The sequence below is a fragment of the Lissotriton vulgaris genome, chromosome 11 (assembly GCF_964263255.1).
Source record: "Lissotriton vulgaris chromosome 11, aLisVul1.2, whole genome shotgun sequence".
NCBI classification, from domain to species: Eukaryota; Metazoa; Chordata; class Amphibia; order Caudata; family Salamandridae; genus Lissotriton; species Lissotriton vulgaris.
In genome coordinates this window covers 405760014-405772053 of record NC_141699.1, presented here as the reverse complement: position 1 = coordinate 405772053, position 12040 = coordinate 405760014, and positions in this window count along the sequence as shown.

Here is a 12040-nt window from a genome sequence, read left to right as displayed (position 1 = left end):
CTATAACCTGGGTCTCGAGAATTTAACTTGCCCCACACATCAACTAACCCATGATCCTTTACTAAACGATATAAAGCTTTAAAGACGTGTGTTTTACGACCTCTATATCTTAGAGGCTCGTCCTGCAGTTCTTGATTAGAAAGATTAATATTTATATCCCCACAAATTATCAAAGGTTGTCTCCAAGTGGCCAGCTCTAAATTTAATTCCTCCAGTGTTTCTGCCTCATCTAAATTAGAGCCATAAATGGTACATACAGTAACTTGTTATCCCCAATCCACACTAAGCAATTTCCCAGCGCCCTAGATTATGAACCAAAGATCGTCCAGCAATCTGTATATTTGATTTAGCTAATATAGCCACACCCTGGGTGATAAAATGTTGTGTAGAAGTCGTGATCAATGAAAACCCAAGCTCCTTTAAAATATACCGTTTAGGCCAGGGTATATACATCTCTTGAAGACACACCAGGTGCGGCTAAATGGTTCGTAATTCAGCGGATACCCTCTTTCTCTTTGACAAATTATTAAGACCAGAAACATTTAGCGAATAAAATTTTATCTCTTTAAAAATCATGATGGCAATACAACAAAACACCCCATAAGTGCCAATTCACATATGATACCATGTCTAAACATACATACTGCCTTTGTGACCATTTCAATATTATATTTAGAAATATGTTCTTCCAAACATTTTCTGCTGTGGATTTTTTTACTCTTTTTACCCCACCTACTTGCCCCACCACCTCCCCCAATGCCCCCCCGGTGTCCCCCCCTTATCCCCTCCCACCCCTGTAACTAGGCTTAAGGACCAATGGTCCTGTGGATGCAAGCTCCAGTGAACCTCCTGCCATTCCTCGCGGGCCCCCCAACTCAGGGAAAAGGAAAGGAAACTCCCCCCCCTCAAAGTTGGCAGAGAAAGTACTACAAATGAACATTTTATAAGGAGTAGAAAGAAAGCAAAAGGCAGTTTTACGACCACTCAAACACTAGAAGGGGACCTGCCCGCACTAATTTTAATCAATGGCCTTGGAGAGGTCCTTAGTATTATAAAAATTGTCCTGAACCCAAGCAAATCATATAACAAGTTTGATTTTATCAAAATTTATTATTTATTTCTGTGAATTCATTGTCATTGTATATAGATATAAATAATTTAGTATCAAAATAAATAAGCATCATGACAACAATTAAATGGTGGTTCTAACTTCATACTAACATACCCTTAACATTCATACAAAAAACATTCACGCATCATACATCCTACAGCACTAGGCAGAGATGGTTTTAGATGACAGGAGGACCGGTGATCAAATGTCCAGGTTGGTTCAATGGGTTCCTAAATAGGAACAGACGCCAACGCGCGTTTCGGTGTGTAGCCCCGTCCGGGGCAACACCTTCATCAGGGCAAAGTGGGGTAGCGAAGGAGGAACCACACATGTACAGAGCTTCTGTATGGGGAAACATATTAAAAACATATATTTTAGAAAACATACTTGCATGGGTTCAAGGCACAATAGGACAGGAATACGTAGATACTCATACTGATAATGACTAACAGTTTGTACCGTTCAGACTAGGCCCAGAGACAACAATTGTACAGTAGAGGTACCACATCAATATATAGGCTTTTTAGATAAAGAGGGAAAAGAATACGAAAAGACACTTTAACGCATAGATGGAAATATTAACGAAGGACATCTGCTTTAACCTGACATAGCAATTGTGCTATATTGAATTTTACCTACTAGTGGTAGATGGGGCTGGCGATTGGTTAACCAAGCAGAGGGTAATTTGATGGTGCCTGGAAGAGATCGCGTTGCCTTAGGTAAATATCTGAGATAGATGGAGTCCTGTCCCCTGTAGTACGTAACGGAGTCAACCCCAAGGGGGGTAACACTTAGATAGGTGGAGAAGTGTATCCCTGAGGTGGAAAAAAAGGGCACATCAATATACTTATCTTGCCCGGGGCTAGTCTTGCCTACGAGTGGAAAGTCATGGTACAGGATCACAATTTTTAAATGCGTACCTTCAAATCAAGGGGATGATATCATGCAGGACTGTAGATGTATGCTGGCCTTGTTTGCTACTCGTAAAAAATGAATATACCTGAAACATGGAGAATGGCAGTTTAATTAAACGCTAACTACAAGTATCAACCTAGCTTGGAGAGAAGATACGTGGTAACAAAATGGGGAATTATTTCTGGAGTACCTAGGCAGTTTAATTAAACGCTAACTACAAAAATCATCCTGGCTTGAAGTGGGAACACATGGTAGCAACATGGAGAATTGTTTCAGGGGTACCTTTTCGAGGATGAAGCGAAAACCACAGTTGGATTCTGGTTAGTGCTAGGACCGCCGACTGGGAGAGTATAGATTAGGCTAATCTACAATGAAAAAAGAGATGGTAGAGAGAATGAGAATTAGGCTGCACAGGGTGCCAGCACAGAGTAAACATCGAGGTGGGTGCTAGCCTACCAATGCGGAGGTCTTAGAGGGATTAGTCAGTTCTGGATGTGAATGGGCAAGGTAGGGATTGCAAATGGGGAGAAAAAAGATTAAATACAGAAAAAAAGGGGGAAAGAAAAAAGATAAGGCAATAAAAGGATTTAGGATACTTTACAGTGATCGACCGACCAGGGAAGTGCACTCAGTAAATCGCGGGGCACAACGTCACCAGAATTTACAGTAGGGCATTCGCCCACGGGCATTCCTCATTCAAGCCCTTCTCCATGCTGTTGAGAAAAAAGATCCAAAAGACCTCTCGTTTTTTTCTTAGCGATGTGGGATCAGTGCCTGCCGGAGTTTGAATCTTTTCCAATATGGACCATCTGAGGTCATTTTCAGAATGCCCCTTGGATGTCCAATGTTCAACTAAGGGTGCTCCTCTTTTGCCAGTGCGGATATTGGATTTGTGCTCTCCAATGCGCAACCTGATCTCCCTTCCTGTTTCACCAACATATGGTGTTTTACATGGACACATGATGATGTAAATGCAATTGGAAGACCTACAATTGCTCATTTTAGAGAGATGGATAGTGCGAGTGGGAGTCACTATTTCCTTTCCCACTATTGCATTCGGGCATGCCTGGCATTTACCACATTTGTGGTTGCCCGTCACTGGACCGGTCCCGGTGATGGAACTCTGTGTTAGGGGTTCCGGTCCTCGCATTTTACCTCTCACTAAGTGATTTTTGAGGTTTTTGTTGCGTTTAAATGCAAAGATGGGTTTAGGTAGCGCACCTTGGTCTTGATTTAAGTTAAGCAAAAACCAGCTAGAGTTGATGGCTTGTCTAAGTTGGTTGTTTATAGTCGAGTGTCGGGTGATACAGACAATGGATTCCTTGGGGTTAGGATCCCTAGGTTTGAACATGGCTTCTCGGTTGTAGTAACGGGCCCGTTTGAAACTATCCTTAACCAGCCGGTAAGGATACCCCCGCTGCAGCAACTTCTCCTTCAGTATGTCTCCCTCAGTTAAGAAGTCTTTGATGTCTGTGCAATTCCTTCTAATGCGAAGGAATTGACTGAAGGGGATGTTGTCACGTTGGCACCGGGGGTGGTAGCTTCCATATTGCAGTATGGTGTTTCGGGCGGTAGGTTTGGTAAAAAGAGACACGGTGATCTCCTGGTTGTCGTGTTCGACCCATAGGTCCAAGAATTCGATCTTGTCTTGACTGAAGTGGCTCGTGAACCTCAAATTAGGGTCCGCTGCATTGAGCCATGCAATATATTCGGTTAGGGTGATATCATCCCCCTCCCAGATAAAGAAAACGTCGTCGATGAAACGAGACCAGGCTCGTACGTTCTCATAAAATGGCGACATCTCGTTATAGACATGGATACGTTCGAATTCGCCCATGTATAGGCAGGCGATGCTGGGGGCGCAGGCCGCGCCCATGCTTACTCCGCCTACCTGATGGTAAAAGTTGTTATTGAACTCGAAGTAGTTCTCCTTTAGTACTATTTTTAGACAGTCCATGATGAAGTTGGAATTTTGTATCTGGGGGTTGGATGTTAGGATGTCCTGTACTACCAATAGGGCACCTTCCTGGGGGATGTTGGAGTAAAGGGACTCCACATCCAAAGTCACCAGGAGTTCCCTGTTGTGATGATATGGGGTTCCCTCAACCTTAGAAATGAAATGGCCAGTATCTTTGATGAAGGAGTCTAGAGCTCCGACCAGAGGTTGGAGGAATTGGTCAATATATTTTGATAGGGGCTCTAGGGCTGATCCTATCATAGATACAATGGGCCTTAAGGGTGGATCTAGTTGGTTTTTGTGGGTTTTAGGAACCCCGTAGATGATCGGTATCCTCGTGAATGAAGGGGTGAGAAACTCGGCTTCCTGTTCACAGATGTCACCATTCATGACTCCTCTTTCGGTCATTTGTAAAATACGACGCTTGAGGGCTGGTTCCGGGTTTCTGGTGATTTTTACATAGTATTCACGGGCAGACAGAAGGATGTTCATCTTCTCTATGTAAGTAGGTGTGTCAAAGATAACGATGCCCCCTCCCTTATCACAGGGTTTTATGGTGAGTGAGTCGTTGGTTTCAAGGGACTTTAGGGTTTCTTCCTCAGTACTGCTTAGATTTCTGGGTCCCATGGGGACAAATTTCAAAATTTTGTTAATTTTGAGAGTTACCGTTTTTTCAAATGTTCCTACCTCATGACCAATTTCTTCCAAACTGGGAGTAAACGTAGATGGAGGTTTAAGACCTGATTTGTTATCAGAGTCAATCAAGATCGGGCGGCTTGAAAAGAATTTTTTGAGGCGTATTTTTCTGAAAAAAGAATATAGGTCCCTCAAAAATTCAAATTTGTTGAAGTGAGTGGTGGGCACAAAGGATAGGCCCCTGGTAAGTAGTCCCACTGTCTCAGGGGTCATGTGCTTGTTGGACAGGTTAAATACCGGGATGGTTTTCACCTTGTCCAATATTGTTGATGTCGGGTTTGTACATATGGCTGAGGAGGACCCTGATGGTAATTCCCCCTGTGGGGGGGGTTCCGATTTCTCGGTCTGTAATTCCCCCGGCGGTTCCCTAAAAAACGGTTAGGTCGTGGGGTTCGATCTGTATTGTCCTGTCTACCTGCCAGGGGATAGTTGGTGTCGTAGTTGGGGTCATAGTTGGGGTTATGTCCATCGTCACCCTCGGAGTCCGTGGTGTCGGAGAAAGTGATTATTCGTTGATTGCCCCGTCTTTGATAACCACTCTGCTGGTCGGAGCTGCTTTGAGTGTTGTAGAAATTACTGGTGAGGAACGGGTATGCTCTCTCTTGGGTAAATGAACGGATATCCTTGCGGAACTTATCCGTTTTCCTTTTTAATAAATACTCGGAGAATGAGTCCAATTCTGCTTCAATCTCCTCAAGTTTCTTTTTTCCTAGATCTACGGCATCTTCAGATTTTAATTTAGCTTCCAATGTCTCGATTTCTTTGGCTAGGAGATCTAAAACCTGCCGAGCGGTCTCTATGATGAGCATCATCCAGTCCCTGGAGCAACGGTTCGCGATGAGCGCCCATTTCTCCAGGAACTGTCTGATCTCAACAAAGAGACCCGGGATGTTCCTTACTCTGAGGCCAATGGGGATTGTGCCTGCCTTGAGGTAGTCTAGGATAAACTTGGCGTGCAGTTCTGTGCGTTTGGATTTTTTACGGAGATTGAGGAGTTTGGACCAATCCCCTTGTAATCCTTTAGGTAGGGAGAAGGCCGATTCATCACCAGTTGTGGCTCCGACCATTTTGGCGAATTCATCGTCAGAGAAGCCAAAAGATTTAATGCTTTCCATCATGAAGTGTCCAAGAAAGGATGACTGGACAGTAAAACAACAGAGATACAAAAGTTTAGAAGAAAGGGGAGTTAAATTCAATGTGATTCACGCTGGGACCTGTTAGGGTAGAAGAGACAAAGTTAAAACAAAAACTCAATATTCAGAGGGCCTAGACCGGGGGTCGGAAACAATACTGAAGTCATATGTGTACAATAGAACAATCAAACCCCCACAGCAAAGGCTGTGAAGAAACTTCAAATCGGAGGGGGACCCCACATCAATTTAGGCAGGTCGATGGGGAAAGTAGCAATCAAACACTAGAAGGGGACCTGCCCGCACTAATTTTAATCAATGGCCTTGGAGAGGTCCTTAGTATTATAAAAATTGTCCTGAACCCAAGCAAATCATATAACAAGTTTGATTTTATCAAAATTTATTATTTATTTCTGTGAATTCATTGTCATTGTATATAGATATAAATAATTTAGTATCAAAATAAATAAGCATCATGACAACAATTAAATGGTGGTTCTAACTTCATACTAACATACCCTTAACATTCATACAAAAAACATTCACGCATCATACATCCTACAGCACTAGGCAGAGATGGTTTTAGATGACAGGAGGACCGGTGATCAAATGTCCAGGTTGGTTCAATGGGTTCCTAAATAGGAACAGACGCCAACGCGCGTTTCGGTGTGTAGCCCCGTCCGGGGCAACACCTTCATCAGGGCAAAGTGGGGTAGCGAAGGAGGAACCACACATGTACAGAGCTTCTGTATGGGGAAACATATTAAAAACATATATTTTAGAAAACATACTTGCATGGGTTCAAGGCACAATAGGACAGGAATACGTAGATACTCATACTGATAATGACTAACAGTTTGTACCGTTCAGACTAGGCCCAGAGACAACAATTGTACAGTAGAGGTACCACATCAATATATAGGCTTTTTAGATAAAGAGGGAAAAGAATACGAAAAGACACTTTAACGCATAGATGGAAATATTAACGAAGGACATCTGCTTTAACCTGACATAGCAATTGTGCTATATTGAATTTTACCTACTAGTGGTAGATGGGGCTGGCGATTGGTTAACCAAGCAGAGGGTAATTTGATGGTGCCTGGAAGAGATCGCGTTGCCTTAGGTAAATATCTGAGATAGATGGAGTCCTGTCCCCTGTAGTACGTAACGGAGTCAACCCCAAGGGGGGTAACACTTAGATAGGTGGAGAAGTGTATCCCTGAGGTGGAAAAAAAGGGCACATCAATATACTTATCTTGCCCGGGGCTAGTCTTGCCTACGAGTGGAAAGTCATGGTACAGGATCACAATTTTTAAATGCGTACCTTCAAATCAAGGGGATGATATCATGCAGGACTGTAGATGTATGCTGGCCTTGTTTGCTACTCGTAAAAAATGAATATACCTGAAACATGGAGAATGGCAGTTTAATTAAACGCTAACTACAAGTATCAACCTAGCTTGGAGAGAAGATACGTGGTAACAAAATGGGGAATTATTTCTGGAGTACCTAGGCAGTTTAATTAAACGCTAACTACAAAAATCATCCTGGCTTGAAGTGGGAACACATGGTAGCAACATGGAGAATTGTTTCAGGGGTACCTTTTCGAGGATGAAGCGAAAACCACAGTTGGATTCTGGTTAGTGCTAGGACCGCCGACTGGGAGAGTATAGATTAGGCTAATCTACAATGAAAAAAGAGATGGTAGAGAGAATGAGAATTAGGCTGCACAGGGTGCCAGCACAGAGTAAACATCGAGGTGGGTGCTAGCCTACCAATGCGGAGGTCTTAGAGGGATTAGTCAGTTCTGGATGTGAATGGGCAAGGTAGGGATTGCAAATGGGGAGAAAAAAGATTAAATACAGAAAAAAAGGGGGAAAGAAAAAAGATAAGGCAATAAAAGGATTTAGGATACTTTACAGTGATCGACCGACCAGGGAAGTGCACTCAGTAAATCGCGGGGCACAACGTCACCAGAATTTACAGTAGGGCATTCGCCCACGGGCATTCCTCATTCAAGCCCTTCTCCATGCTGTTGAGAAAAAAGATCCAAAAGACCTCTCGTTTTTTTCTTAGCGATGTGGGATCAGTGCCTGCCGGAGTTTGAATCTTTTCCAATATGGACCATCTGAGGTCATTTTCAGAATGCCCCTTGGATGTCCAATGTTCAACTAAGGGTGCTCCTCTTTTGCCAGTGCGGATATTGGATTTGTGCTCTCCAATGCGCAACCTGATCTCCCTTCCTGTTTCACCAACATATGGTGTTTTACATGGACACATGATGATGTAAATGCAATTGGAAGACCTACAATTGCTCATTTTAGAGAGATGGATAGTGCGAGTGGGAGTCACTATTTCCTTTCCCACTATTGCATTCGGGCATGCCTGGCATTTACCACATTTGTGGTTGCCCGTCACTGGACCGGTCCCGGTGATGGAACTCTGTGTTAGGGGTTCCGGTCCTCGCATTTTACCTCTCACTAAGTGATTTTTGAGGTTTTTGTTGCGTTTAAATGCAAAGATGGGTTTAGGTAGCGCACCTTGGTCTTGATTTAAGTTAAGCAAAAACCAGCTAGAGTTGATGGCTTGTCTAAGTTGGTTGTTTATAGTCGAGTGTCGGGTGATACAGACAATGGATTCCTTGGGGTTAGGATCCCTAGGTTTGAACATGGCTTCTCGGTTGTAGTAACGGGCCCGTTTGAAACTATCCTTAACCAGCCGGTAAGGATACCCCCGCTGCAGCAACTTCTCCTTCACTATGTAAAAATCACCAGAAACCCGGAACCAGCCCTCAAGCGTCGTATTTTACAAATGACCGAAAGAGGAGTCATGAATGGTGACATCTGTGAACAGGAAGCCGAGTTTCTCACCCCTTCATTCACGAGGATACCGATCATCTACGGGGTTCCTAAAACCCACAAAAACCAACTAGATCCACCCTTAAGGCCCATTGTATCTATGATAGGATCAGCCCTAGAGCCCCTATCAAAATATATTGACCAATTCCTCCAACCTCTGGTCGGAGCTCTAGACTCCTTCATCAAAGATACTGGCCATTTCATTTCTAAGGTTGAGGGAACCCCATATCATCACAACAGGGAACTCCTGGTGACTTTGGATGTGGAGTCCCTTTACTCCAACATCCCCCAGGAAGGTGCCCTATTGGTAGTACAGGACATCCTAACATCCAACCCCCAGATACAAAATTCCAACTTCATCATGGACTGTCTAAAAATAGTACTAAAGGAGAACTACTTCGAGTTCAATAACAACTTTTACCATCAGGTAGGCGGAGTAAGCATGGGCGCGGCCTGCGCCCCCAGCATCGCCTGCCTATACATGGGCGAATTCGAACGTATCCATGTCTATAACGAGATGTCGCCATTTTATGAGAACGTACGAGCCTGGTCTCGTTTCATCGACGACGTTTTCTTTATCTGGGAGGGGGATGATATCACCCTAACCGAATATATTGCATGGCTCAATGCAGCGGACCCTAATTTGAGGTTCACGAGCCACTTCAGTCAAGACAAGATCGAATTCTTGGACCTATGGGTCGAACACGACAACCAGGAGATCACCGTGTCTCTTTTTACCAAACCTACCGCCCGAAACACCATACTGCAATATGGAAGCTACCACCCCCGGTGCCAACGTGACAACATCCCCTTCAGTCAATTCCTTCGCATTAGAAGGAATTGCACAGACATCAAAGACTTCTTAACTGAGGGAGACATACTGAAGGAGAAGTTGCTGCAGCGGGGGTATCCTTACCGGCTGGTTAAGGATAGTTTCAAACGGGCCCGTTACTACAACCGAGAAGCCATGTTCAAACCTAGGGATCCTAACCCCAAGGAATCCATTGTCTGTATCACCCGACACTCGACTATAAACAACCAACTTAGACAAGCCATCAACTCTAGCTGGTTTTTGCTTAACTTAAATCAAGACCAAGGTGCGCTACCTAAACCCATCTTTGCATTTAAACGCAACAAAAACCTCAAAAATCACTTAGTGAGAGGTAAAATGCGAGGACCGGAACCCCTAACACAGAGTTCCATCACCGGGACCGGTCCAGTGACGGGCAACCACAAATGTGGTAAATGCCAGGCATGCCCGAATGCAATAGTGGGAAAGGAAATAGTGACTCCCACTCGCACTATCCATCTCTCTAAAATGAGCAATTGTAGGTCTTCCAATTGCATTTACATCATCATGTGTCCATGTAAAACACCATATGTTGGTGAAACAGGAAGGGAGATCAGGTTGCGCATTGGAGAGCACAAATCCAATATCCGCACTGGCAAAAGAGGAGCACCCTTAGTTGAACATTGGACATCCAAGGGGCATTCTGAAAATGACCTCAGATGGTCCATATTGGAAAAGATTCAAACTCCGGCAGGCACTGATCCCACATCGCTAAGAAAAAAACGAGAGGTCTTTTGGATCTTTTTTCTCAACAGCATGGAGAAGGGCTTGAATGAGGAATGCCCGTGGGCGAATGCCCTACTGTAAATTCTGGTGACGTTGTGCCCCGCGATTTACTGAGTGCACTTCCCTGGTCGGTCGATCACTGTAAAGTATCCTAAATCCTTTTATTGCCTTATCTTTTTTCTTTCCCCCTTTTTTTCTGTATTTAATCTTTTTTCTCCCCATTTGCAATCCCTACCTTGCCCATTCACATCCAGAACTGACTAATCCCTCTAAGACCTCCGCATTGGTAGGCTAGCACCCACCTCGATGTTTACTCTGTGCTGGCACCCTGTGCAGCCTAATTCTCATTCTCTCTACCATCTCTTTTTTCATTGTAGATTAGCCTAATCTATACTCTCCCAGTCGGCGGTCCTAGCACTAACCAGAATCCAACTGTGGTTTTCGCTTCATCCTCGAAAAGGTACCCCTGAAACAATTCTCCATGTTGCTACCATGTGTTCCCACTTCAAGCCAGGATGATTTTTGTAGTTAGCGTTTAATTAAACTGCCTAGGTACTCCAGAAATAATTCCCCATTTTGTTACCACGTATCTTCTCTCCAAGCTAGGTTGATACTTGTAGTTAGCGTTTAATTAAACTGCCATTCTCCATGTTTCAGGTATATTCATTTTTTACGAGTAGCAAACAAGGCCAGCATACATCTACAGTCCTGCATGATATCATCCCCTTGATTTGAAGGTACGCATTTAAAAATTGTGATCCTGTACCATGACTTTCCACTCGTAGGCAAGACTAGCCCCGGGCAAGATAAGTATATTGATGTGCCCTTTTTTTCCACCTCAGGGATACACTTCTCCACCTATCTAAGTGTTACCCCCCTTGGGGTTGACTCCGTTACGTACTACAGGGGACAGGACTCCATCTATCTCAGATATTTACCTAAGGCAACGCGATCTCTTCCAGGCACCATCAAATTACCCTCTGCTTGGTTAACCAATCGCCAGCCCCATCTACCACTAGTAGGTAAAATTCAATATAGCACAATTGCTATGTCAGGTTAAAGCAGATGTCCTTCGTTAATATTTCCATCTATGCGTTAAAGTGTCTTTTCGTATTCTTTTCCCTCTTTATCTAAAAAGCCTATATATTGATGTGGTACCTCTACTGTACAATTGTTGTCTCTGGGCCTAGTCTGAACGGTACAAACTGTTAGTCATTATCAGTATGAGTATCTACGTATTCCTGTCCTATTGTGCCTTGAACCCATGCAAGTATGTTTTCTAAAATATATGTTTTTAATATGTTTCCCCATACAGAAGCTCTGTACATGTGTGGTTCCTCCTTCGCTACCCCACTTTGCCCTGATGAAGGTGTTGCCCCGGACGGGGCTACACACCGAAACGCGCGTTGGCGTCTGTTCCTATTTAGGAACCCATTGAACCAACCTGGACATTTGATCACCGGTCCTCCTGTCATCTAAAACCATCTCTGCCTAGTGCTGTAGGATGTATGATGCGTGAATGTTTTTTGTATGAATGTTAAGGGTATGTTAGTATGAAGTTAGAACCACCATTTAATTGTTGTCATGATGCTTATTTATTTTGATACTAAATTATTTATATCTATATACAATGACAATGAATTCACAGAAATAAATAATAAATTTTGATAAAATCAAACTTGTTATATGATTTGCTTGGGTTCAGGACAATTTTTATAATACTAAGGACCTCTCCAAGGCCATTGATTAAAATTAGTGCGGGCAGGTCCCCTTCTAGTGTTTGATTGCTACTTTCCC